General features: G+C 41.4%; 1 protein-coding gene across 2 annotated transcripts in view; it reads left to right on the top strand.

Annotated features, from left to right (window-relative positions):
* Positions 1-3,288: 3,288 nt before the first annotated feature.
* Vsnl1 (visinin like 1) overlaps positions 3,289-27,490 on the top strand; it is a 108,111-nt gene continuing 83,909 nt past the window's right edge. The window contains exon 1 of one of the 2 annotated variants that reach the window (XM_003472852.5): positions 3,289-3,536. The gene's annotated coding sequence lies outside the window, so the exon portion shown is untranslated. Of the gene's footprint in view, positions 3,537-3,874; positions 4,168-27,490 lie in introns of those variants that run through there. The other variant, XM_023566300.2, reaches the window with a different exon arrangement.

Here is a 27,490-nt window from a genome sequence, read left to right as displayed (position 1 = left end):
GCAAAATAACAATCTTCATTAAGTTCCTACCACCTCATTTTGAAAGCCTATATGCTATTGTTTGGGGGGGTGTAATTATTATTTGTTTCCTTTGGTTTTTTTTTTTTCTTATATTTTGTTTTGTTTCCTTCTTTAAAATTTTTTTTAAAAAAGTACTCTTAAAGGCAAGACAAAGTAAAGAAGAGTTTCCAAGAAGAAAATATCCACAAAAGGATGGAGAAGTAAAACATTATCAAACCTGCATTCTGAAAAGCAAAAAAAAAAAAAAAAAAAAAAAAAAAAAAAAAAAAAAAAAAAAGAATTAAAAAAATCAAAGACTGTAAACGGTCCCTTTCTCTCTTCTTAGATACTCCCTCCTTCCTTGGAGTAGATATGGAGTCCATTGTTTATCTCTTTCCTCCCTTAGGCAGTGGGTAAATCTATAAATTCAATCATGGACATATGATAAAATAATGTAAGTTTTGCTTTCATTGGTTGTCTCTGAAATATAGGATTCCCTACTTTTATTTTTCCCAAATTTTATGTTAAGATTCTCTGTTGAGATTAAAGGTTTCATTAAAAATACTTTATTTAGAAAACATTGAAGAGAGAGATTCAGTATGATCTACTTTAGTCAAAAAGGGCTTTAAGACCCTTTGGACCACATCATGTCCAAATTTTGGGTCCCAGAAAAAGTACCCATAATACTATTTTCAGTGGTTATTTACCCAATTTAAAAAAAAAAAAAAACAAATGAGTCTAACATTGAAGCCTACCCAAAAAGTCAATGAAGAAGAGGAGTCATGCATAGCCCAGTTCTGCTGTCATCCTTTGCGTGCGTGTGTGTGTGTGTGTGTGTGTGTGTGTGTGTGTGTGTGTGTGTGTGTTGTAGTTGTTACTAACAGCAGTTTTAAAAAATGCCCAGTGTAACACTGCAATGAGTGTGTAGGTCAAACCCTAATGTGGAAGACAGAATGAAGCATTTTCTGTACTTTTGGCTGTGTAACCATTTCTGAGGGCCTAAGAAAACTTCAGGGAACTCAAAGCTTTGAGTATGATTTCTTCAATAGGCTCTAAAACACTTCTGCTGCAGATCCTTCAAACTGTAGACAACACAAATGCACAAGGAGCCACAGCAGGCTCCTTGGCTTTTTCCTCTCTCCGAGTCCATTCTGGGGGCGGGGGTACTTTCTGCAATTTGGACACTAATGTATCTTCCAAGTCTTTCAGAACTCGTTTCTCTGTTGTGACTGCATGCTGCATATAAAACTCACCTGAAGGGCACTGAAATTTTTAAACACCATACTAGAAGCCTAAGAAGATAAAACTAAATAATGGTTGGAAATTAAAGATTAAGACATAGCATTTAGGACACCAAACAACGCTGCAAAGCAGACGGAATATCTGTATACACAAATAGATTCGTGCAAACGGTATACATATACCTTTCCATTTAGGCAAAACTACCAGAGAGCAAGCAGCACACGCGGCTAAATCAAGTTTTACCTACACACGGTTTAAAGTATCAACGTACATTGTTCTTAAATACAAGTTGAAAGTAAGTTATGTAAAACGGAAAGTGGTAACCAAAAGGACCTCCAGGACGCACCGCACCCGCGCATCTTGCCAAGCGCAGAAATGGCATCCGGATCCGTGGGTCACTGCGGACTGCAGAGCAGAGCCTGCTCTCCAGAGAACCCGGAGCCCTGGGCAAAATGCTTCAGGGGACGAAATGCATACAAGGTGGGAAATTGCTTCCAGAGCCTGGGAAGTAGTCTCTCCCGCCAACAAAATCGACTCTTTCTGGCTGACTTGTGCTCGCTCCCACCCAGAAAGCAGAGCTAGGGATGGGGGCGCCGCTGCGCAGTGCGCACTGCGGCCGAGCGCAGGCTGCCCTGCGGGATGGGGATGTGTGCTGCTCGGCTGTCGCAGCGCACAGGGTCAAGCGGAGGCTCCACATTCCGGGTTTGCGCGGTCACCGGCACCCGCGGCGGAGCCTGGCAGAGAGGAGGCCACGGGCGGGTGGCCAGGTCCAGAGCAAGCCTCCGCTGAACTGGCCTGCCAGAGCGCTGGCCTGAGCTCTGGCGGCGAGGGTGGCTCTGAGCATAGATCAGGGCCGCCGCATGCACCCTTGCAACGTGAGCCCTCCTTAGCCAGTTGCTCGGGCAGCCTCCCTTGGCCGGCTCAGGAAGCCCCGAGCGCGCGCAGGCTGGGGTCCACGCGGTGGAGCGAGCGCTGGTGCAGAGCCCGCAGAGACGGGCTCAACCCTGCGGGTTCCTGAAGGTGATAAATAGTGTTTGGGAAGACGCTGTGCAAATCATAAACCGCTGTGCGTCAGGACGACGATGACCTCCATCGCGCTCCCAGAATTTCTTCTCCTTGAAAGTAAAACTCCTAACAGTGTGGCTCCCAGGAGAGGCTTTTACTGACTGCGTTTCTCTCCAAAGCACAGGACTGTGCCCAAGAGTTAGTAGGTGGATCCATGAGTAGTGTTGAAGTGGATGTAAACGTACGCGCTTGGGGACGTCAGCGGCCTGGGAACATCTGGGAATGCTTGCTTTCCAGGGAGGGAAGCGACCAGCATTCACTGGGCACCACTCTGTGCCAAGTCTTCCAGGCTTTGGCAAGCACTGGGGCCCGTCGGAGCCATTCGAGGACACAGAGGGGGCTGAACAAACCGTCTAGTGCCAGCTGCTGTCCTGCAGCTCTGGTTCTGCAGGGTGCTCTATGTATACCCTTTCCCCTATACCCACGCAAACCATTTTCAATGAACACGTATTTTCTATATGCACAAGGCGCTCAGCGAGCGCAACCTGGTCGCTGCCTCGACTTGCCCAGGGTGCACAGGGCGGAAGCCTCAGGTCAGCACCCTTCCACGCGTGTCTTCCTACACCGTTCTGAACCAGTGGGTCCCGCGCCGAGTGGGGGAGCCCTCAGGCCAGAAGCCGCGGCCCGGTCACGCCGTCGCGGGTGGACACAGGCGACTACTGCACGCTCGTGGGAGGGCGTCCTCCGCGATATCTTGGGTGCAGGGAGGCGCCGCGTGTTCAAGCACGGTCCGGCCGCTGGCGAGGTCAGCGGCGTGGGGAGTCCAGCCGCCTGCCCAGCGCCTGTCCCAGCTACCGCCCGGGAAACTGGCTTCCTTGGCCAAACCACTTTGCTTTTGAGTTTCTGCTAAAATGTGGAGACTCGGATCCACACGCGGAAACGCGGAGCAACTCGGGCCGAGCATGCGCTCTGGCGCCGCTCTCCACTCTTGGCTGCCGGGCGGGGGAAAGCGCGCTCGCGCGCCTGCGCATCCGGCCCCAGGGACCCCAGTTTTTCTATGGGATTCCGAGCTGCAGCAGAGCCTCACCCGAGCGTGTCTCGGCGGCTGCTGGGCTTGCGAGGCGCGATCCCAGAGGGACTCCAGCAGCCCGGACTCTGGAAAAGGAGAGAGCCGCACGCAGAGACTGCCTCGCCGGCTCCCAAATTAAACACCTTTTTAATTTTTTTTTTAAAAAAGAACTGTTGAGTTTTGTCATTTTCGTGAGGCGACCGTGCGCAGCGCTATAACTGTAAGTGGAAAATGCGGTTTCGTTGCGTTTCTGTCTGTGGAGCACGGCAGTTGCCGGGCAGATTTCGGATGCGGTCGCAGACTCGGTTCAGCAAACGTCTGAATGAATGGGGACAAAGCCTCCTCGGCGCTGGTATCTACGCGGATTCGCCGTGGTTCCCGAAAACCTGGAGAAGTGGGTGGGGGAGCGCGTGTGGGTCTGCGGCGCGTTTGGGGATGATCTTAGGCTGGGTTTTAAATACGCAGAACCGGGTGCTTTTCGAGCTGAGGTCTGCACACAGGCGAATCCCAGAGGCAGGTCTAAGCAGCGGAGGGACGGCCGGGAAGTTTTCCGGCCGCAGATGAACTCCCGGGCCCGCAGGCAGGCTAACCTGTCGCTGGGCTAGTGCACCATCTTCTTCCCGGAGGAGCCACCAAGGTGTGCGCCGGAGAAACGCAGTGAGCTGCGGCGGGCGCTGAGGCGGACCCCAGGGGCGACTGCGGAGCAGAATGGCATTGCTGAAAATCTGAGGAGTTAGAGGCAACATAAGTACAGTTTTCAGTATAAGAAGAGAATTCCGCGTTTTTTATTTTTCGTCGCAGTGGTGAATGGGAGCAAAGATAAAGGAAGGCTCTTCTAGCGCAGCACGAGTGTGAGTAAAGCCCGAGAGTCATCCCTGAATGGGGGCCGTCAGCCCCAGACCAGGCTTGGCTTCCCTGCTCCCTTCCAGCAGGCAGGGCTCAAAGGCCGGCCCAGGCGTGTTAGCTTGTTTGGGCTTCTATAAAGGAGAAAAGGTCATTTTGCGTTTTGAGTGAAAGTGGATTGTTCCTTGCACAGAAAGTGGAAGGGGCTTTGCAAGGTCAAAATCTGGGTAGGACTAGACTGTTGAAGAACGTGCTGGGGCGTGAAGAGGGCGAGGGGAGGCTGCATGGGTGCTCTTAAGGGAGCCCGGAGCCCGCCCAGCTGGGCACTGCCTGCATGCCAGCCCTGTGCGACGCGGGAGTGGGAATCCATTTTTCTAGAGTTGCCCTCCTATCCATATCTTGGAGACTAAAATGAAATGAAATGCTGGTGGATGTGGAAAACACAAAGTATTCACTGTGTGTCATTTCCTATTTGAAGATAAGAGAAGCTAGAGAGACGTGTTGGTACATACGATTTTTAAAAAATTCTTGAAAAAGGAATTTCAGATTGAAACTAATTCAAAATGAAACTCTTGTCAAGCAGTTTACCCCCAATCTATGTGAACTGCCTCTGTGTATGTGTGTGTGTGTGTGTGTGTGTGTGAGAGAGAGAGAGAGAGAGAGAGAGAGAAAGAGAGAAAGAGAGAGCGAGACAGAGAGAGAGAGAGAGAGGGTCCTGCCTGTCTGTGCACCTTGCTCTTGAGTGTGTGTGCTCTCATCAGGCTTGGGTGTTTAATAAGCCCAGACAATGCTGCACTGAAGCAGGCGGGCAGAACGGCTGAGGGAGGCGGGCAGGAGAAGGGCAAGGCAGTTTGTGCTGGATTTCCACGGAAAAGCAGACCTGGTCTCTATGTAAAAGAGATTTCCCTCAAAGAGGTGGGATCATGACATGCTTCTTGGGCCCTTTAATAGTCCAACTACTTCCAACCCCCAAAATACATTTAGAATTTATTCAAATGAATAAAATTTGAAATTAAAAATTCAAGAATAGCCTTGGAGATCCAGCGTGGACATCCTCCTGTCTTCTGCCCCCTCATTCCTGACCGGTGAGCCATACGCCTGGCAGCGTAAGAGGGGGCATTCGTTCAGTGAATGGTGCAGATGTTTCTCTGCATCAATACAGTAGTAGAGGAAAGGAGGTTGGGGTGTTAACACTCACAGCTATTTGTTCTGAGATTCTTTGGCCCCCAGCTTGGCAAGCACAGCAGGTCACACCAGAAAAGACCTTGTAAAGTGAGGGCTCCAAACCTCTTGTTTTATAGATCAGGAAACTGAGGCCAGAATCAGAGGGTAACAAAAGTCCAGTTCTAGCCTGAGAAATAAACACTCACAAGGTGGTGTAGAGAGGTGTGCTCTTCCTGCAGCTCTGCAGCTCTCAGCATCCCCAGTGACGTTGCTGCAGTCTTCAGATCAGTGTCTGCTGCTCGGCAGGTCCTGCTCAGCCCTTTGGCATCTCTTCCTCCTGCTCGATTCTTTTTTCTTTCAAGGTTTCTGCATCTCTTTCTGTTGCCCCTGGTCTCTAATCCACCCCATCATTGGATTTTAGTCTGGCTTCCCGGCCTTCTGTGCATCTCAATTTTTCTGGGACTTTAGGATTTGGGGGAGCCCTGGCAAACCATGTGCATCAGCAGTCCTCTGTGAGAACTGTACAAGGGCCCCTCTATCTGCCCCTGTCCTCCTCCCCAGAAGCATTAGGGCACCCAGGTTGCAGAAACACTGCAGGTGCACTCCACTCCTCTGCCTGTCCAAACCCCCAGAATCACTGCCACTGCAGGGATGAGGACCTGCTGGAGGGAAGAGGCTGCAGTGTAGACACAGAGTAGGCTCTGCCAGCTCTCTCCTGGCTCCTGAAAGGCAGAGCCTAAATCCAGGATGTCAATCCTTCGTGGAAATTCTCCAGATGAAGCCACCTGCAGAGAAGGGGTGGGAGGGTCAGGAAAGCTCAGGTTAATATCTGATCGCAGTGAGGGACCTGCATCCCTGTGAACCCTGCACACCGCTGTACACACAGGCCCATCATTTTGCAGACAGAAGTCTCTTTCCTCTCACGCAGCATTTTTCCTTGACGAGCTCACCTGGCGTTATACAGTGGGCAGCATGACAGGCCTAATTTTCTTCCTCCTCTTCCCCCACTCCTCATTTTCTCTTCCTTGCCTCCTCCATTTCTCCCTCATTTTCTGTCTTTCTTCATCAAAAATTCTTCCAGGTGCCTAACAATAAAGTTCAATGTCTTGAAAGATAATCTGGGCTCTCCTGTTCTTTCTCCAAAAACACGTAATCTCTCAGACCTGGTAAACAGCCACAGCCATCCCCAATGTCCTCTTCGCTGAGATGTCAGAGAGATGTTAGCAGGGATGCTGAAGGCCCAGCTGGAGTCTCCTTCTCATTTGATAGAGGTGCTCAGCAGTCTGGGAAGTTGTTGAGACTGAGGAAGCAGATAATAATGAGTTTCTCAGCCTCCTCACCAGATGCCAGCATAACCTAGCTTCTGCCTTCTTGGTAAGCTTCACCAAACTGGGGTGAATTCTTCCTTAGATTCTATTCCTTAAAAAGTGCTGGCTAGGTATGTGGTGCCTGGCCTTGATCCCGTTCCAGGTTGTTCTGAACACCAGGTAGTCTATGTGGAGACCCAGAGTTTTTGAATTACTAAGTTCCTGACTTTGATTTTTGGTACCTGAATCACTTTCTGTAACTGGACAACAGGACCAGGAATGTTGCTGGGAAAGTTGTCCTGAGCACCTGCAGCTTCTCAAATCCAAGTGCAGATAGGTATGGATTCTTAAGATTGCAGAGGAACACCCTGAGGAGTTTCATAGGATGATGACATCAATACCAAACATGTTTCCTAATTGATGACAGAAATATCTCAGGGTCCTTTTAAAGGTATTTTTCTTTCTACTGAGTAATTTTTAAGCTCTTTAAATCAATGATTATCTGGAAATACAGGAAAGTTTTTTTTGACAGAAGGGATCTTATTCAACTAATGGCTGAATGGTTGAAACCAACATTATCCATCTCATTGAGGAGGTATAAACAGCAACTTTCCTGAAGCATCAGACAATATAGAGGTAAATTAGTGAATGACTACTATTTCTATATCCAGTGGTTAAATCACACAGCAGAGTAAATGTGCTAGATAGGGAACCATATAATTTACCAAATTCAGCACTTTAAAAATATATATAGTATCCCCGGTGCTGATAAAACAAGAAATATATATATATATATAGTATTTGTGGAAAATTTTTACCCTGAAAACGTATCTATACTAAGACAGAACCATCTACAAAGGCAAAAATTTAAATGACCCTTTTCATATTTCCACAATATCTATACAATGCATGTCTTTTATAGCAGAAACTCAATAGTTTTCAATTAAATTGCCTGTTCTGATTGTATGTACCTTGTTAATTATATTTAAAAATTAAATCATGTCTACTAACACCATGTTCAGCATTAACATTACTTTAAATATGTTATTAAAAGAAAATGTTAGACTATGGTTTATCTTATAATTGATTTTTAGTAGATATACAAAAGCATTCTGCTAGTACCTTTAAGAGTAGAATGCTCTTTAAATCACTTGTATATCCTTTTATTTTTAATGAGTAAAACAATAAATTAATTTTATTTGTTTTGAAGAATTGACACTGTTAAGTCACGGGGAAAATAGCAATCTAGACCATAGCAAGTGCACGCTCCACTTACTGAGATCGTGATCTCTTAAGTAATGGAAGTATTTCAATTATTGTAACATGTTTACACTGCAAGGGGACCACAACACTGCCTTCCTTGATTACAGTTTGTTTGTAAAGATGACTTATGATCTCTTAAGTGAGTCAGAATAGTTTGAGCTGCTCCTAGCTTAATTCATTGAGAACTTTACTGAGAGAAGGACTTGGGGGCGCTTTAGAAACTCCTTAATGAATGAAAGAAAAATGGAATAACAAATTAGTGCAGAATTCTCAAGGAGATTTGACATTTTAATGGTAAAGTACCTCTAAGTGTATTAAAGAGGTGTTCTATAACCTCATCAGCTAATTTAAAGCACACAAGTCTCATAATAGTCTGCGTGACTCTGAAAGGGCTTTGCTCTGGGTTCCTCCACACCTTGCTTTGGGGCAGTCCTACTGGTGGATCACCTGCTGTGGAAAACCCACTGTTTACTTTGTTAAAAGTAATGTTTGGTAGTTTTAATAACTTGGATTATTTCCAAGTGAAGATTCTACTCCTTTTTGTTCTAAATTACTATTAAGACTTGGAATACTCTCGTTCACCAAATGGCCCTCAGTCTCAGTGCAGCTAGTACAGTAAATGCTGAACTTTTTATAGAAAGCAGGGCTCTTTTAATTAAAAATATTTCATTGTGAAGTATTGCTCATAAAAAAGCAAAGTGTTAAGAAATGTGTTAAATTTACTTGCAATTATTGTAGAGCTATCAACAAATCCTATTTTTTCCATTCTTGCTCATATAAAAACTTTTCTGAAATAGAAATTGGTCACCTTAAATATGTTTTCTTTTTTTCTTTGGGGCTTGTTGAGTATCTCTTAAACTCTGAAAGACTATGAACTTTTGTAAATAAATTTTGTTGTTGCAAACCACTGACATGTTAAGTATGCTTTGAAGCTAGGTAATTCCTTTCTAATGTGAATAACCAGACCTTGATATTTCTGTATTTTATATTTTAGAATGTTTTTTGCAATCAATGGTATCTTACAGAGTAAACTGTGATTCTGTGGGATTCTCTGTTTTGTACTGCATTCATTTTTGACTCACATGCTTATTTCTGACATTTTTTGTCACCTATGAATTGAACTCAGGGATGCTAGACCACAAAGCTCCATCCCAGCCCTTTTTGTTTATTTACTTATTTTTCTTTTGAAACTAAGTTGCCCAGATGGGACTTGACTTTGTGATCCTCCTGACGTGGGCTTCTTCAGTCTGGAGATAGGTGTGTGCCACTGCACCCAGCTTTATTTCTGGTTTCTTGAAGTTCAATCCTAAATTATGAGTAGAATGTCCGATTGAACACCACCAAGCATTAGCAACTCAGTTAAAATGCATATTACTGCAGTACTTCGCCTTAAAGTATCAAAGTGCTGTGCAAATCTGCCTTTCAATTAGCGACTTCTGTGTGATGGTATTCTTGGCAATTGATTTTATGAGTTAATGGAAAACTATCAATTTTATTTTACCGAAGTTCAAGTGTTTTATACAAACTATTTGGTGTTTGCTTCTTGCTCATAGGGGAAATTTCAGGAAGAAGTTAAACAGTGAAATTAATTTCTTCATACTAGGTTGTTAGTTTTTCTTTAATTGATTATAAAGATATTCTTTCCGCAGAGTTAGATGAAAAGCATCCATTTAGCGTTCCATCACTTTTAATTTGTGAACAGGAAAACTCTTCATTTCATATTTCATTTGGCTGGAAGAAAACTATGAGAGGAAATGAAAGTATACAAAGGAGTGTTCAAGCTCATTTTTATCCATGTGAAATTGCCCAGGCCCACAGTTTAAGAGTTCCATGGTCTTGAATTAGTGGCTTAACCCTCAGTGTTGGCTTTTATGGTACTTTACAACTTTGATGAACAGAAAATGGGATACATATATATTCTATCATTGTCATTCCTTTCATAGCAAACACCTCAGAAAGCAGTCTGCTCACCACAGTCTCTGCAGTCCTAATGGAACCACTAAATAACAAAATGAGCTTTGAAAACCAGCTGACAGCTAACAGGTCTTCAGCCACCTGATAAAGTAAATATTTCTTGAATAAATGTGCCGAGTACCTGTAGCCACTGTGGAACATGAAAAAGCTACCAGCCCTCGAGGAATTTATGTCTAACAGGAAACACAGGCTGAAGTACTTCAGGAAGTGAGAAAAAAAGTGCAGCAGCTCCATTCAGAGGGAATTTGGGGAAGAAAGAAGCACCCACCTGAGACTTCAAGCTCCCTCTGCCCTTCCTTCTGAACTGCACACTCTTTCCATCCTGCGTTTACTCTACCATCACCCCGTCAAGTACTGCTTCCACACAGTTGGCAGCAACAGACCAGGAAACTAGAAAAACATCTTTACCTCCTTGCTGAGTGCATTCTAAGGCTACGTGCAGGCCCTGCGCAGTGTGGCTAAGGAACACAATCCAGTGTCACTGGGCTTCAGTGAAAATGCTTCAGAGCCCTGCCTCTGTGAACGGTGGCATTCTCTGTGCTCTAACACTCACATCCTTCTGAGCCTCCCGAATAGGAAATGTCTCCCTGACACTCCTCCCGCGCCTCTTGTCTTCCCAGCTCATTTCATGACTAATCTCTCACCGCCTGCGAGTGTGTGAGTGTGCGTGTGTGCGCGTGTGTGGAGTTGTCTTTTATGATCAGTCCCTTCACTCTTTAGTCCCAGGGCTTCATAATAAAGAAAATATACCTTCCTACAGCTCTTTCCTACTAACCCAAAACCTTGTTTCCTATGCTCACACACACACACACACACACACACACACACACACACTTCCAAAAGAGCCTTCGTGTCTTTAACTCCTCTAAGAGCTTTTTCACTTCCTCCAACTGATCCCCTTCTTCCTCTTTCCTGTCCCACCTTCTGGGAATTCAAGTACATTTTGAACATGGGATAAAGGACACATTCTCTTCGTCCTTTAAAATCTACGGAAGTTGCCATTATCGTGCAGCTTCAAAGCTTGTCTTCACCTCAATTGTACGAAAAAAAAGTTATTCAAGAATGAAAATGCTGATCTTGTGCAGATTGTTCCACAGAGGTTCCAGTGGCTAAAACAACTTGCCTGTCCTCTCCTGTCCCCGGTGCTGGTCGTGGGACAAGGGGCCAAGTCTGTGACTGTAATTGGGTTTTCCCAGGCAAAGTGAAAATTTATTCTGAAGCCAAATAATCTGGGAAGAAAAGCCACGAATTCTTATAGGGTAGAGTCGCGTTTTACTGTGTTTTCCGTGGAATTTCACATGTGGGGTAGGACGCTGTGGAGCGAGCTGTGCCCGGGCCGGAGGCCCCTGGGAATCCTGCCTACATGTCTGCTGCTGCAGGGGAGCCTTGGAAATGAGCCAGCTCTCCACCAGGTCAGTAGAGGCTTGGGTAGGTAACCAGGCCTTCGGCTGTCAGAGGTGGCCAGAGTATGCTGCAGGGCCTGGCCAGCCTGGAGGGCGCCCAGGCAGGTGGGCCTCAGGGCCTCTGCAGGCTCCACAGAACAGGTGCAATGCTTGATGAGCTCTCTGAAAACTGCCCCATCCACCCCTAGGTCAAGTGCCACACCTCAAAGCTCACCGGAGGAGGAAGGGCTGGCATCCCACTCCTAGAGCCGGAAGGCCGTGAAGGCAGGGCAGACCACGGTCTTCTCCCCAGCTCTGCAGGGCTAAATGTTCTCAAAGCAAGCTTCATCCTGGGCCCCACACAGGAAAGGAGTTTGCCTAAGGTCACAAGGCTACTCAGTGAAGAGTTCTCACCCAGACCCAGCATCCTCAGTCTGCTGATCCTGGGGACTCGATTCCTGGGCCTTTGCAGAGTTTTCATCGTGTGGAATGCGCACATGCTCAGAAGGAGTAGTGTGGCAAGCTCTACGTCCTCCCATGGCCTATTCTGCTCAGCAGGCCACTTTGTCTAATGTCTCTGTCATCATCTCACCTGTATTTAAATACGGATCTGTAAGGACACTTTAATACTATCAATGCAAGGACACTTTGTAATACTATCAATGCAACCAAAGATCACCTTCTATCATTCAGCGTGGAGGCAGCATTTTGAGAGCATTTGAGTCAGGATCCAGTGGTGAACAGTTTGCCCAGGTCAGGCCCGAGTCTCACCAGAAAGCAGTCTCCTGTGGGTAGGGAAGTGTGGCCTCATGGCAGGGCCAGCCTTCGCAAACAAGCTGTCTATCTACACTCTGGAAAATGAAAATTACACCCTGAGATGAGCTGCGTGGATTAACATGATGTATTTGAAAGTGTGTGGCGCACTCTGGAGTGTACAAGGTCTTTAATGAATGTTCCTTTCCAAAACAGAGGGAGAGAGAGCAGAGAGTTTGGAATAACAGACCAAGAAGCTTGAGGAAATTTCTTGGAGTGCTTTGGCTGCGGATGCCTTGAGAACATTCCCATTTTGTTCTGAGTGGAAAATGTCATGACTCAGGGTTCTGAATCTTCCCCTGACATGTTTGTACAAAAAGAAAGGAAATCTGTGACTCTAAAATTATCCTGGATTCAGAAAATGACAGTATTATAAAATATTATTAATATTTATAAAATATCTCATGTCAATTAAAATGACAAAAGATGACATACTATATATCAGAGGTCACTGTTACGATGTTGAGGTAACATAATTTAAAAATAAACAAGAAGCAATTAATCTGTTTCAGATCTGAGTTTGATTTTTTTTTTTTTTTCAGTACTGGGGATTGAACCCAGGACCTTCACACTGAGCTATATCCTCAGCTTTTTAAAAATTTTTTTTTCAGACAGCCTTGGTTGGTTCTAAGTTGCCCAGGCTGGGTTTGTACCTGGGATTTTCCTGCCTTACCCTCCCACAGTGCTGGCATTACAGGTTTGTGCCACCACATCCAGCTTGAGTTTGCTTTTGTTTATATAAATTTTCATGTCACTTAATTCCTCAAACTTTCAGTTTCTTGGGGTATGAAATAAAAATTCTGAACAAGAAAATCTTAATAATCCAGAGATCAGACATTAACATGGAAGAACAGACAGAAAACAGGACAAGATGTTAGAACCAAACCTGAATTCTGACTCTACCACTGAATGAGTGCATAGCACTGGTCCTCACAGTTGTTAAAAGTAAATTATAACATCTTACAAAATTACCTTGAGATAAAATTTTTATTATCTTAGAGCCATGGCTTTTAATTGATGCTCAACAATGATTAGCATCATTGTTAGTTTTTAATGAAAAGTAGTATTTGCTGTTACCAGAGGTTGTTAATTAAATCAAGAAGTTAAATAAATTTAGACTGCAGGGGGGTCTGGCACCCAACTGGCAATGCCATGCATCCCATTCACCTGCAGCCTTTGGGAAATCACTGTCCCCTCAGGGCTGCCTGCACCTGCACCAAGAGACAGTGCCTTGGTGCTAACGTGGTGCTCGTGAGCTCCTCATGCCCGCTTGCTTAGGAGGCGCTTGCTTAGGAGGTGGAATGTGAACGGCCTCTCTGGCCTCGTGTGCTCCTGTGCATCTGTGGGTGGGCGAGGTCCTCACAGCATCCAGCCTACTTCTCCCGGCGCCACGGCAGCTGCACGAGCCCGGGGAACAGAGGCCTTTCTGCCAGGGCACAGAGGCCTGGGCACAGAGGCACAGGGGCCACATGTTACAGCCCAGCTGACGCAGGCACTCCTGGCCGCAGGACACTGTCCCCACCGTGGTGGTCGGGCAGGGACAAAAGACGGAATTCTTTTTTAATGATAGATTCCTTTTTCTTTCAGAAGGCTTTTTTTCTAGTTTTCCCGTCTTTGGGAAGTGGTGGCTGCCACAGCAGACCCCAGCGCTGGCTCCCCCAGGCGTCCCCAAGCTGGGACCTACTCACTGGGCAGTGCCTCTTTCTGAATGAAAAGGGTGCTACTTGCTCAGCATGGAAAACGTGAAAAACAGAAGAAAATAAAAATCACCTACAAACTAGCTATATTTTCCTGTTTTCAATGTTATTCCCTAGTGGCATCTACTCACTTCTTTAAAATTTATGTCTTACTCTTTTTCTTAACATTATAGTAGAAACATGACTCTTAAAACTCTTCATACATGTAATTTTAGACACTGAATTATAGTCCATAGTATGTCTGTGAAAGCTTTGCTTCGCCTTCTCTTTTCGAGGGAAGATCTTTGCATGTGTAGCTCTGGGTTCTGCCTACTTCTGGCAGAGTCAAAGCTTTGGACCTGGGCTTGGACTTCAGAGCATGGCCAGCCTGGGAATCGGAACACTCATGGAGGGATCTCGGGGCTGGTTTTCTAGAGCAGATGGTTGCATTTCTTTCAGAACTGCAGAAAGCCTGGGCAAAGGCTACCTCAGCTGCCTACAAGTATGTCACTCCCGTCACTTTGTTTGGGAGCAGGTAGGCAGGAAGATCCATACTAGAATCCTGGAACTCTGATGTCCACCACTTCGATAGTATTCGTCACCGTTAGGGTGAGCAGTTGTGACTCGAGCACAAGCAGCATCACTGCTGTCATCCCCGTCCCCAGTAGCAGTATTTCCGGCCACTCGGTGAATCCCTGGAGAGTAGACCGAGTACTGCATTATTCTCTGAGTCTCTCAGAGGTCTTTGTACCTGAAGCATCTTCAGGGAACATAGTAGTTCGCTTTAAGATAAATTTTACTTCTTTACATTTTAGCTTAAACAGTTTTTTCTCACTTTTTTCTTTAAAGTTTAATTAAAAGAACCATGTGGAAGGCTTGGAGGCAGCAGTGAAAATAAACTTCATGTGCTCAGAGTCATGTCCCCTGCCAGCCCCAAGTCCCACTTCAGCAGTCCCAAGAGCTCTTAACACGACCTTTTCTCATTACCCAGTGAGCATCTTGTGCTCCAGCTGTGTTCCAGGAGCTTAGGTTAGCGCTAGAGACAAAAGATTCCTGCAACCAGGCTCTGGTCTAAAGCAGTAGCTAACTAAAGTGAGTTTGGTGTTAAGGAAATATTAAAATGACAGTATTTTGACCCACTGGAACTTCTGTCTAGTTTTTCCCTTTTAAAACATGGCATCAAACAAAATACATAATGCAAACGCACCTGTGACTTTCTGTGGTTCCAGATCAGTGACTTCAGCACCCCAAAGCAAAACTTCCACACCTTGATTTTCGCTTCCATTTTGAGTATAGTGGTTTTTTTGTTTGTTTGTTTGTTTTTATTTGAGAAAAGGGTACAGGTTATACAGAATTTCATTTTCCTTTTTTATCGGTACCAGGGAGGGAACTCACGGCTGCCTGCTTGCAAAGCAGGCGCTTATGCTGCTGAGCTAAATCCCCAGCCCCTTATACAGAATTTCAGAAAAAATAAACAATAGGAAATCACTAGTTAATAGATTACATATTGTTATCTTAGAAATAGTTGTTCAAGTTACAAAATTAAAGCATATAAAGTGGACTTTCAAACAGTGAGACTGGAAACAGTTTTGTTCAATGATCCAACAAAACTCAGTAATATGGTTATCTATCTTATACACTTAAATATATATGCAGTTATATTCTTTAGCGCACTTTCTTTTCCTTTCTTTTGTACAATGACATTTACACATTTTGGGTTTTATTACTCCCACAGTTCTTATTACTTTTTTTTTTGAAGAGAGTAAAACCAAATGTGACATAACAGCACAGAGTCAGTCAAATCAGAAGGATGAACATAATAGATAATGTAAAAACAAAATACTAGGTGATCAACAGTGGTTACCCTACTGCCTTTTGCTATCTTAAAAAGAATTGCCTATATCCTCAGTTATAATAAAATTGAACAAAACAGTAAAGAATAAAACCAAAACATTGGAGACATTACAGGACTTTAAAAGAAGATAATAGTCAACCAGAATGGGCGTCATAATGAATCTTATTGTCTTCACAGTTGTTGCCTATACTTTCCAACTTGGTACTCTCAAGCAAAGCAGAATAGAGGAAAATCAGTCAAAGCAAGATGGTGAGGGCTATACAGGGTTTCAAATCAAGTTAACAGGAAATCAAAGTGGGTTACTATAATGTATCCTGCTTTTTAAAATTTTTCCCTTAATTAAAAAGATAAAAATAAAAAAATAAATAATTGAAAAAAAGACTGAGATAAAAGAGGGCATAACAACAAAATAGTGCAGGTCAAAGCATAACCATTTAAGCAAAATAGTGTTTCATCACAAGACATCCAACATAAAAGCAGTTACCATAGTGTCTCTTTCCTTGAAATCTTTGAGTATAACTTTGTATACTGTAGCACCAAACATATCAAGACAATGTAAAACCATTCAAGAGAATGACAGTATTACAGGGTATTTAGAACCAACTATCAGAAAATGAACAATGGTTTCTGTATAATCTCCTTGTCTATAAAAGTTTTTGCTTATGTTATTACATATAATAAAATCCAAAAAGATACAACCTGTTAAGGCCGATGGAGACAGGAGAATAAAAGCTTGATGGGACTTCAAAGCAAGATGATACTAAATCAGCACTAGCTATTATGATGTCTTGTTTTCTCCAAAATAGCTGTTCCTACCATCCAATCTTCTCTGCCTCATTTCTGTTGGGCTCTTTTTCTGTCATTAGTTGTCAGATTTTCTTCTTCATTTCACTTTCTGCTCCATTCATTGTGGCCTCTCTGCCACTGTTTCTGAAGTCTTGGTATTTTCCTTTTTTAGGATATCCTGCAGTATTCTCTGTAGAGTTGAATTGGTGGTTGCAAATTCCCCTAGTTCCTCTTTATCCTGGAAGTACCTTGTTTTTAAAAGATCTTGTACCAAATGGAGGCAGTGTGCATGTATCTGTGAAAATCCAGCATTTCTGAGCACCTATTTTATATCAGTTATTATAAGATCCATGTTTATTAAACTGATCCACATATAGGTACAATCTAATAAAAGGAAGGGAAACACAAACTATTGCCAGTGCATCATGTCAAGTCTTAGACCAACTTGAACATTGAAAGCGGTTGGCGCCAGCGTCAAGTCAGAAGGAAAATGGTGCTAGAGGTGTCACACAGACATGGATTCAAACTCCAGCTTTCTCATTCACCCTGCCTTCTGTCCCCTGCCAGTGAAATGGGAGTTGTTATGTCTTGCTGTTATGTCTGCCTTGCAGGGTCTGGTAAAGATTAAATGAGATTATGCATGTGACATGGCGAGGACAGAGCTGGAGATAGAAAGAGATCCAGTAACAAATTGGTACGGTTGGTTATGCTGATACTGGAATAAACAAGACCCCTAAGTCCTCACAGGACTGACTGACTTTTACACAAAGCTTTGAAACCAAACATTTCTTACCAACTTGTGAGCAGTTTCAAGAACCTCGTTCAGCAGATGAACAGTAAATATGTACTGAGTGATTCCAAGTGGTTGTCTATGAGGTATTGATAAGAAGGTAGGAATTTGGTGGGAATTTGGGGCCAGATGGGGTAGGTATTTCAGGAGCAGAGGGGTGTTGCAGCTTCCTGAGTTCAGTCACCTCAGGGCTGCTCTTTCCCATAGATCTTTCACTTTACGTCCAGGCACTCCCACAGTTGTTCACGCAGTAACGGGAAGGGGAAGGAGGAAAAGAGCTTTCTGAAGTGTAACATTTCTGTAAATATCCATTAGCACATATTGTTCTATTGCCTGACTGTGACATCCCTCATTCAGTCCAGTGAAAAGACTTTTTCCCTCCTTAGATGAAGTTAACAGAGCCCAACCAGTATGCCTACCCAGGAAGTTTGTACTGATCACTCTAAGACCTAAACCAGATTCCTACTCTTTCAACTCTTCACCTTGCTTTTATTTTTACATTCATTGTGTAACTGTTGTAGGAAGGACTAGCTCTCTATTTCAACAATTCATTTGTTCTTACAACAAATACTTATTGAATACTTTGCCTCCTACTAGCCTTCATAGAAATCAGAGTCTGTCTTGGAAAAATCACAAACTGATGTGTGATTAAGTAAGACAAGTGGCACAGAAGAAGATGCGGTGCTTGCTGCCAGGCGATGCAGCAGGGCCCTTACCTGGGACTGTTGGAAGGGACGGATCCCAAGAAACCCACTGGGTCTGGATTCCACTCAGCCTCTGAGAACACATTTATTACAGTCACTGGGCCTTCCAGCTAGGATTAGGCTACATTTTGGCTTGAGGATTTAGCATCTCCCACTTCATTCTTATATATGGCCCCTATAATAGAAGCCCACAGGGCCTTTGACCTTGGCAACTTGCAAGACCCTCAGCGTGGGATGCAGAATTCCCTGTGATGGTCTCCAGGTGGAGAGACTGCAAGTCCCTGTGAGTCAGGTACTCGTCTCAAACCACAGGGAGCTTTCATGGGGTATGGACGCGAGGAGACCTTGGATGCATCCGTGGACTTCTCCAGTTCCACGGAGGAACTGCAGGACGGGAGCCACAAAAGCAGCAGTGCTGTCAGAACATGGCACGGGCGCACAGAGCTCAGAATTTCAGAGTTAAAGGGGTGCAAGTGGAATGATTTTCTGTTCTCAGAGAAGTCAGTCTAGGAATTAGCTGGACAGCTGGCAAAGAGCTGGGATGTTATTGACAGACAAAGCAGGAACAAAAATATTCAATAATGACAGAAAAATCCTTCAAATGCACATGATCTGATGTAATGTTTTAAAGGATTAAGAATCTTGGTCAAATAAGTTGAGTATGGTGTCACAAAAACAGATGTGGACCCTCTGAATCAGGCCATAGCTACAATCCAGCTCTTTCACAGAGTATTTCAAATTGTTTTTTGAAACACTGTATCTGTGAAATTCAGACATTTACACCTATGTGACAGTTACTGTTACTTAATGTAAATGTTGGCACACAGGTGCATGTGATGTCTTGCCTTTACAGGAGGTGGTGATGGTGGTCTTGATAAGATCATTACACTCCATGGGGCTAATTTATATTGACTTCATGCTTTATCTAATGCTCGCATCTCTGTGTTAAGAATTAGAAATCCCTGCTTCACAGATGAAGGAATCAAAAGCAGGAGACAAGAAACAACCGGCCCACAGCACAGGGCCAATTGAGGCACAGCGGGCAATACCAGGCCGAGCCTCCATCCATCACAGTTCTGGTGGTGACAGTTACTGCTGTTAATCACTACCGTAAATTCAAAGCCCTTGAGATCAAACAGTTTTTCTTTCTAGAGCAGGAACTTGAAAATTATCTCTAAAACACATTTCTACTTTTGTCTTTATAACTTACTTGGCAAATCGATGTTGGATTCAGTTAAAATGACAGAAAACCCAAACAACAGTAGCTTAAATAAGAGAGAATTTTATTTCTGTTCCCATAAAGAAATCTAGAGAAAAGCTGCCCAGGACTGGGAGCAGTGCTTCACTAAGTTCTCAGGGATCCAAATGTCTTCTGCCTTTCTTGCTTTCTCTCTCTCTCTCTCTCTCTCTCTCTCCCTCTCTTCTTTCTTCCTTTCTTTCTTTCTCTCTTTCTTTTTTTCTTCCTTCCTTCCTTCCTTCCTTCCTTCCTTCCTTCCTTCCTTCATTTTTTAAAACATGGTCTCACTATGCAGTGGAGGCTGGCCTTGAACTCATGATAGCCCAGGCTAGCATCAGACTCACAGCAGTCTTTCTGCCTCAGCTTCCTGAGTGCTAGGACTGCAGAAGTGCACCACCACACCCCGATCCTCCCGCATCTCTGCTGTGGCACCCTTCACAGGCAGCACCTACCATGTGCTCTGACATCCCTGACCTTCACCTTCCAGCCAGTAAGAAAGGTGAAGGAGCCCTTTTCCTGTTAAAACACTTCCTCAGGTCATGTGAAAATTGGCACGAATGTCACTGACTAGAATTTAGTCACATTTAGCAAAATCCCCTCAAAAAGAAGCAATTTTGTTACTGAGAAAAAAAAGAGAAAAGCTGGATTCTTGGGGGAATTGGAACTCACAGTGACAAAAATTTAAAGTTATAATAAATATCTTAAATTAGTTGTCAGTTTGTTTCTTAAAATGTAACCTCTCCCAATCACAAAGATAATAAATATTCTAAATTTGTGAGTAAGATTTTAAACAATTATATCTTTGCCAAAGAATATTGTCACAGGTATCTTTTGGCATTCTTTTTCTCAGCTTTGTTTCTAGCAGTTTGTCCTGGTCAAATCACTTACATTTTGCTTAGTTTTAGCAAATATGAGATGAGTAAGATTAAACCAGAATGTCTCTAGCATCCTTTCAGTTCTACCTGTCTTGAACAGCAGTGGCTTGCCTCATTCATTTCCTTATATAAGTTTGAAAGTAACAGGACTTTCATACAACAACATCTATCAATATTCCAGTTTTCTCAAGTATAAAAGTAATTTGCTTTTCTACCCTGCTTTATCACAGAAAAGATTAAAGACTTCTATTCTTTTTCTGTGCAAAAGCAGTAAGTTAAGACAACAAAATAAGCAGAGTAAACATTGGAAAAGAAATTAAATTATCAATTTTTTTCTGATAAATACGCAGAAAACCCAAATATTCAAATAAAAAATTTGATAGAGACTAGATACAAGATAAATTTTAAACCAACCTTTTATTTTAGTTTATGAAAACAAAATTTGGAGATGAAATTGGAAAGACTATTCTATGCACAATAGCAACCAAGAAAATAAAACATTTAGGATTAAAATTTAAAAGAAACAGCAAAATACCTGTGGATGATAAATATAAAATCTTTTTGAAGCATAGAATACATAAAAATTAAAAGACAATATGAAAACATCATATATATCAATTATAATTTATTATAAATATTTAAGTTATTATTGTGGTCTTAAACTTTGTAATTCTAACATTTAAGGAAAATGATGGAAACTTTGAATGAACAATTTAAAAAGGAATTACAATACATGAAACTGATTCAAAAAGATATCCAGGAAATTTAAAAAGTCAATTGAAAGCTGGCAAAACTGCTTGAAAAAGACTGAAGATAGACTTTCAGACCTTGAAGACAACTGCAGCTAGTGATTGTGAAAGGAAAGATCTCTTAAAAATAACACTGGATCAGGGAATAACAATTCAGTGACTGTAAGGCAATGCAAAAAGAGATAATTCAATAGTGATAGATATCAGTGAAGAAGCAGGGGTCACCACAAGTGAAATAAAAAGACTGTTTACAGACATGGGGAAAGGATCTGATATGCAGATAAGTAAGGCAGGTAGAACTCCGTCTAGCCCTAACCAAAGTAGATCTACACCTTGACATATAATAACCAAGATCCCAGAAATTCAGCTCAAGAACAGAATATTAAAAGCTGTTAGAGAAAAGAAACTACCTATAAAGGAAAACCTATCAGAATCAAGGCAGGCTTCTCAACACAAACTATCAAGTCAAGGAGAGTTTGGAGTGAAGCGTTTCAAAGCCTGAAAGAAACCAACTTCTAACCCAGATTGTTGTACCCTGAAAAATTATCTTTCAAGAACTAATGGAAAAACAAGGAACAACTGAAGTAATTCATGACCACCAAACCAATCGTACAAAAAAGTGCTAAAGGATATTCTAAAGACAGATAAATAGGACCACGGTCAGCAGCAGAGGAGGATCACCAAACAGGACAGGCAACTGAATGGAGGGGGAGAGTGGAGGGCCAATAGCAGGAGGACAGCAGGACAGAGACAAACCAGTGTGTGCCATTGTAACCATTAGTGTGGATGGCCTCAGGTCAGCAACGAAAACAAACACAGGGAGAGTTGATCAAGAAACAAGATTCTGCGATATACTGTATATAAGAAACACATTTAATGCAAAAGGAAATTCATAGACTGAAAATCAAAGTGGAGAAAACAATTGTTCCATGTGACAGGACACCAGAAAAAAGCAAGGTAATTTGCCCATCAACCACAGATTGGATAAGAAACGTAAGATATTTTCATACAATGGAAAGCTACCCAGCTCTAAAGTAGGGTAATCTCGAGGCTCTTGTAGGTAAATGGATGCAACTAGAGGTCATGTTCATGAGTGAAACAGTTTGAACTCATATGGGTAAACACTAGCATAAAAAATGGGAGTTAGTGGGATCCAAAAACAGAATAGATACTATAAAAGTGATAGGGAAGGAAACTCTAGGTGGAGAAGGTGGTAACCAATGTTAATTTCTTATTGTCTTGTCATGAACTCTTGTAATGTTTTCACAATTTTGTTAGGTTTCATTCTGTTCTGTCTTGTTTTGTTAGGTTTTACTGTGTCTGATGGTATGAGCAACATAATGGGATGTATTATGGTAATCATGTTTGGTTTCCTATTACCTTGTTTTGAGTTCCTACAATGCTTTCATTTTTTTGTTTATTGGTTTTTTGTTTATTGGTTTTATTGTTTTGTTTATTGGTTTTATTGTTTATTGGTTTATTGTTTATTGGTTTTTGTTTTGTTTGATTTTATTATGTGATGGTATGAAAACAACTATTTTGAAGAAAACAAGACATTATAGTAACCATTGTTCATTTCCTGTTCTCTGGTTTCTTTCTTTGGTTTGATTGGTTTTACACTATTTTGTTTTGGGTGATTGATTGTATTGTGTGTGAAGGTATGGACAACTATTTCAAAGAAAACAAGAGACATTATGGTAGCCACTGTTGATTTCCTGATGTCTTGTTGTAAAGTCATGTGTTGCTTGTATTGCTCTGTTCTGATTTGCTTTTTTCTGTCTTTCTGTTCTGTTTTATTCTCTTTAAAATAAAAAAATAAAGTTTAAAGATATTGAAGGGTGTTGAAGGTAGGCTTGCACTTAAGATGTCAAGAGTATACTAACATTCTAGTTAAATAATATGAAATAGCCATAGAACTACACAATTAGACCAATGGAATAAAACAGATAATTCACTAAGATATTTCATTTTTGAGATTTTATGACTTACCAACTGTGGCAGCATTTCAGTTTAGAAGGAAAAGTGTAGTTTATTTAGCAAGTGGCACTGGCACAAATGATTACTCATTTGTAAGCAGGAAAATATGGACCTCGAATATCATACTACATAAGATCAGCCCCAGATAGAGTAAATATTTCAATTATTTAAGGCATGGAAGAAAATCTAAGAGAGATACGCATGACATAGATATAGAATAAACAGCAAGAAATGATTTAACAATGGGTATATCTGATTACATAGAAACTGTAAACACTCATTATGTCAAAGGATGCCACTAATGTAGAAATGTTCAGTACATTTTAATAGATTTAGAAAATAAGTATCTGTATCCTCTGCAATGTAGTGCCTGATTTGGAGAACATATATACAAGTTAGAACTGGTAAGAGCCACTACACAGGGGAAAGACTTTGTTTTAAGGAAGTGTGGAAATGAAAGAGCAAAGCTGTTTTTTAAAAATTCTTTTCTCTTTAAATTTATTTTAAAATAAAAAACAAAAATGATGTTAGAGAAATTCAAAACAACATACTAGAAAAACATGGTTAACTTACTGAGTATTGTTATTTTCAAAGTAGTTGTTCATATTGCAAGGTATAGGCATGACAGAATGATTGCACAATGGAAGCATAAACTGTTCTTTTTGACCCTAACGGAGATTAGTGGTATGATTCACTATCATATGTATAATATATATAATTTTCCCTTCTTTTCTCTTTTCCTTCATCACAGTTGTTCTTTCATTTTGAGCGGTTTCTTCCCCTTTTGTGTTCACAATATCTGCTGTATATTTTGGATCTATTTACCCTTTCAGTTTTTTACACTAGGGAGACAATACAATGTTTACACATGTAAGTCTGATTTTTTTCACTTGTAAAGTATGGTGTCAAGTCGCATCCACTTACTTATAAAAGCCTCGAGAGTATAAAAGCCTTCGTTGTACCTGAGTAGTACTCCATTGTATAAAAAGACCACATCTTTTATTCATTCCATAGTTGATGGGCACTTGGGTTATTTCCAAAATTTAGCTATTACAAATTTTCCTACTATAAATATAGATGTGCGCATATTACTTGGTATGATGTTTTCAATTCTTCTGGGAAAATACTCAGAAGGGGAATAGCTGGGTTGAATGGGATCTTAAATCTCATTTGTTGAGGAATCTCCACCCTGATTTCCACAATGGTTGTACAAGTCTACACTCCCAACAGATGAAAGTTCCTTTCCCTCCACAGGCCCACCAGCGTTAGTTATTGGTTGATTTCTTGATGTTAGTCATTCTTTCTGGGCTGAGATGGAATCTCAGTGCTGTTTTAATTTGCATTTCTCAAATGACCAGTGATGCTGAACATTTTTGATATATCTATTTGCCATTTGTATTCCTTCATCTGAGAAGTGCATATTCATCTCAGATGCCCATTTTTGGAGAGGGTCTTTATATTTGTGGAGCCTAATTTTTTTCAGTTCTTTATATGATCTAGATAGGAATCTTCTGTCTGAGGGACAGTTGGCTAAGTTTCCCCATTCTGTGTGTTGTCTTGTCACTCTGTTGGTGAATTGTTTTGCTGTGCAAAAACTGTTTACTAAGATGAGATCTCAGTTAGCGATTCTTTGAAGTACTTCCCATGCAGTTTTTTTGTTCATGAACTCTCTGCCTACCCCTGTGTGTTCACAATTTCTAACTTTCTCTCAGTAGATTTAGTATTTCTGTTTTAGTATTTAGATCTTTGATCATTTTGACTTTAGTTTAATGCATGGGAATAGACGTATCTAGTTTCAGTCTTCAGCATGATCAAAAGCCAATTTTGGGGGCACATTTATCGGAGAAGCTACCTTCCTCCCAGTGAATGGTTTGGCTCCTTGTCAAAGACAAGGTGGCTGAGTGTGTTTGCAGTTGTGCCTGCATCTTCCAGTCTGTTTCACTGATCCTCGCATCTTCTTTTGTTGCTGTTGTTGTTGTTTTGTCAGTACCATGCTGATTTTGTTACTATAGCTTTGTAGTATAATTTCAAGTCAGGAATTGTGATGCCTCTTGCCTTGCCTTTGTCACCCAGGATTGCCTTTGCTATTCTAGGTCTCTTCTGTTTCTAGATGAATTTTAGGAATGTTTTCTCTGGCTCTGTAAGGTATACTAACAGCATTTTGATTGGAATTGCATCAAATCCATATAACAGTTTGGGGAGTATGGCCATTTTCATTCTGTTGGTTCTTCTTATCCATGAACAATGGATATCTTTCCATTTTCTGATGTCCTCTCCAATCCCCTCTTTCAGAGTACTGTAATTTTCAATGCAGAGATACTTTATATCCTTTGTTATATTGACTCCTAAGTATTTCAGGTTTTTGGATGTTATTGTGAAAGACGTTGTTTCCCTAGTTTCTCTCTCAGTGAGTTTGTTATGTGTATACAGGAATTCTATTGATTTTTGAGTGTTGACTGTATCTAGCTATGCTGCTGAATTGCTTATTAACTCTAGAAGTCTTTTGGTGGAGTTTTTGGGGTCTTCTATGTAGAGTATCATGTCTTCTGCAAATAATTTAACTTAACATCTTCCTTTCCTATCCTTATTTTTTATTTCTCTCTCTTGTCTAATTGCTTTAGCTAATGTTTCCAGAACTACATTGAATAGGAGTGGTGACAGTGAACAACTTTTTCTTGTTCCTGATTTTAGAGCAGAAGGTTTTAGTTTTTGTCTGTTTAGCATAATGTTGCCTATTGGCTTCTTCTAGATGTCTTTATCAACTTGAGGTAAAGACCTTGTATTCTAATTTTCTGTAGGGTGTTTTTATCAGGAATGAACTTTATCAAAAGTGGTGAACTTTATCAAAAGTTTTTTCTGCATCTATTGAGCTGATCACTTAATTTTTATCTTTGGCTGTATTGATTTGCTGTATTACATTTATTGACTTGTGGATTTTGAACCATTCCTGCATTCCTGGAATAAATTCCCCTTGGTCGTGGTGTATAATCTTCTTGATGATAGCTTGAATTCTGTTTGCTAGTATTTTACTGAGGATTTTTGCATCTATGTTCATTAGGGAGATTGGTGTGTTATTCTCATTTTTGGATAGGTCTTTCTTTGATTTGGGTATCAGAGTAATATTTGCCTCCAGGAATAAGCCATGGAGAATTGCTTCCTTTTCAATTTCATTAAAGAGTTTGACAGGTATTGTCATTAAATTTTCTCTAAATTTCTTGTAGAAATCAATTGTGAATACTTGAACTTTTTCTTTGTTGTTAAGTTTTTAATTACATTTTCAATTTCATTAACTGATACCAGTTTATTCAAAATTTTTATATCTTCTTGTTTCAGCCTTGGTAATTCATACATATCTAGGAATCTGTCTATTTCTGCTGTTTTCCAGCATATACAAGTAAAGGTTTTCAAAATAGGTGCTGATCTGAATTTCCACAGGATTTGTAGTGGTTTCATACTTTACATTCCTCACTGCATGAACTCATGTTTTCTCTCTCCTTTTCTTAATAAAATTGGCTAGACATCTATCAATTTTATTTATTCTTTCAAAGAACTAACTCTCCAATTCATTAATCCTTTGAATCACCTTCTTAGTCTCAGTTGCATTAATTTCTGCTCTGATCTTTGTAATTTCTTCCCTTTTATGAGCTTTGGGCTTGACTTACTCCTCTTTTTCTAGAAGCTTCAGGTACAGCTTTAGGTTATCTGTTTGTCCTCCTTTTGTTTTCCTGCTGTGAGCATTCACTGCTATATATTTCCCTTTAGAACTATTTTCATTGCATCTCACAGGTTCTGGTATATTGTCTGTGCTTTCATTTGATTGTAGGTATTGTTTAATTTATTCCTTAATTTTATCTGTATCCCATTGGTTATCCAGGAGGGTGTTATTTAATTTCCATGTGTTTATGGATTTTTTGCAGTTTCTTTTGCCATTAATTTCCAGTTTTAGTGGACTATGGTCAGATAAAAATGTATGGAACAATTTCAGTTGCTCTGCATTTACTTAAATATATTCTCTTGGCTAGTATATAGTTGTCTTGGTTTATGTCTGTGGCCCCCAGGCCTCATGAGTTTGCATTGTGCATTTGTGATGGTTCATTGGCTAGTGATTGGATTGATGGTGTCAGTGCTACACCCACAAAGGGGAGGAGCCAGGATGTGATGTAATGGCAGGAAAAAGGTGTATCTTGCTCTTTGCTGGTTCCTGCTTGCTGTTTGCAGCCGCCATGAACTGCAGCCCAGCCATGCCCGCCTGCCTTGGAGCCAACTGAGTGTGGACTGAAACCTCCAAACACTGTAAGAAATAAACCTTTCCTTTCCCAACTTGGGCTTCAGGTATTCTGTCTCAGCGACGAGTAAAAAGTAACTAAGACAATGGTGTATTTTAAAGAACATTCTATGTGCAGCTGAGAAGAATGAATATTCTGATATTGTTGGGTGGAATGCTCTGTAAATCCATATTAAATCCATTTGTTCACATGTTTTATTTAGTTCTGTTATTTCTTTGCTTTTTGTCTAGTTGATCTACCTCTTTGTGACAGTATGGTATTAAGATCCTTGTTATGTTATTACTTATTTGATTTTTCATGTCTATTAATATTTGTCTATTACAGTTGGTTAATCCCATATTCGCATACATATTTATGATTTTCATCGCCTCCTCTTGAATCTTTTCCCTAACATGTCAATGACCTTCTTTATCTCTTGATCATTTTTGGTGTGATGTTCACATTGTCAGCAAACAGAATAACTACCTGTGCTTTTTGCTGAGTTCCTATTTCA

The sequence above is a fragment of the Cavia porcellus genome, unplaced genomic scaffold (genome assembly GCF_034190915.1).
Source record: "Cavia porcellus strain 051 isolate PalLab524CR breed Dunkin Hartley unplaced genomic scaffold, mCavPor4.1 scaffold_1, whole genome shotgun sequence".
Classification (NCBI taxonomy): Eukaryota; Metazoa; Chordata; class Mammalia; order Rodentia; family Caviidae; genus Cavia; species Cavia porcellus.
Note: the sequence above shows the minus strand (reverse complement) of the source record. Positions and strands in the feature narration are given on the sequence as shown.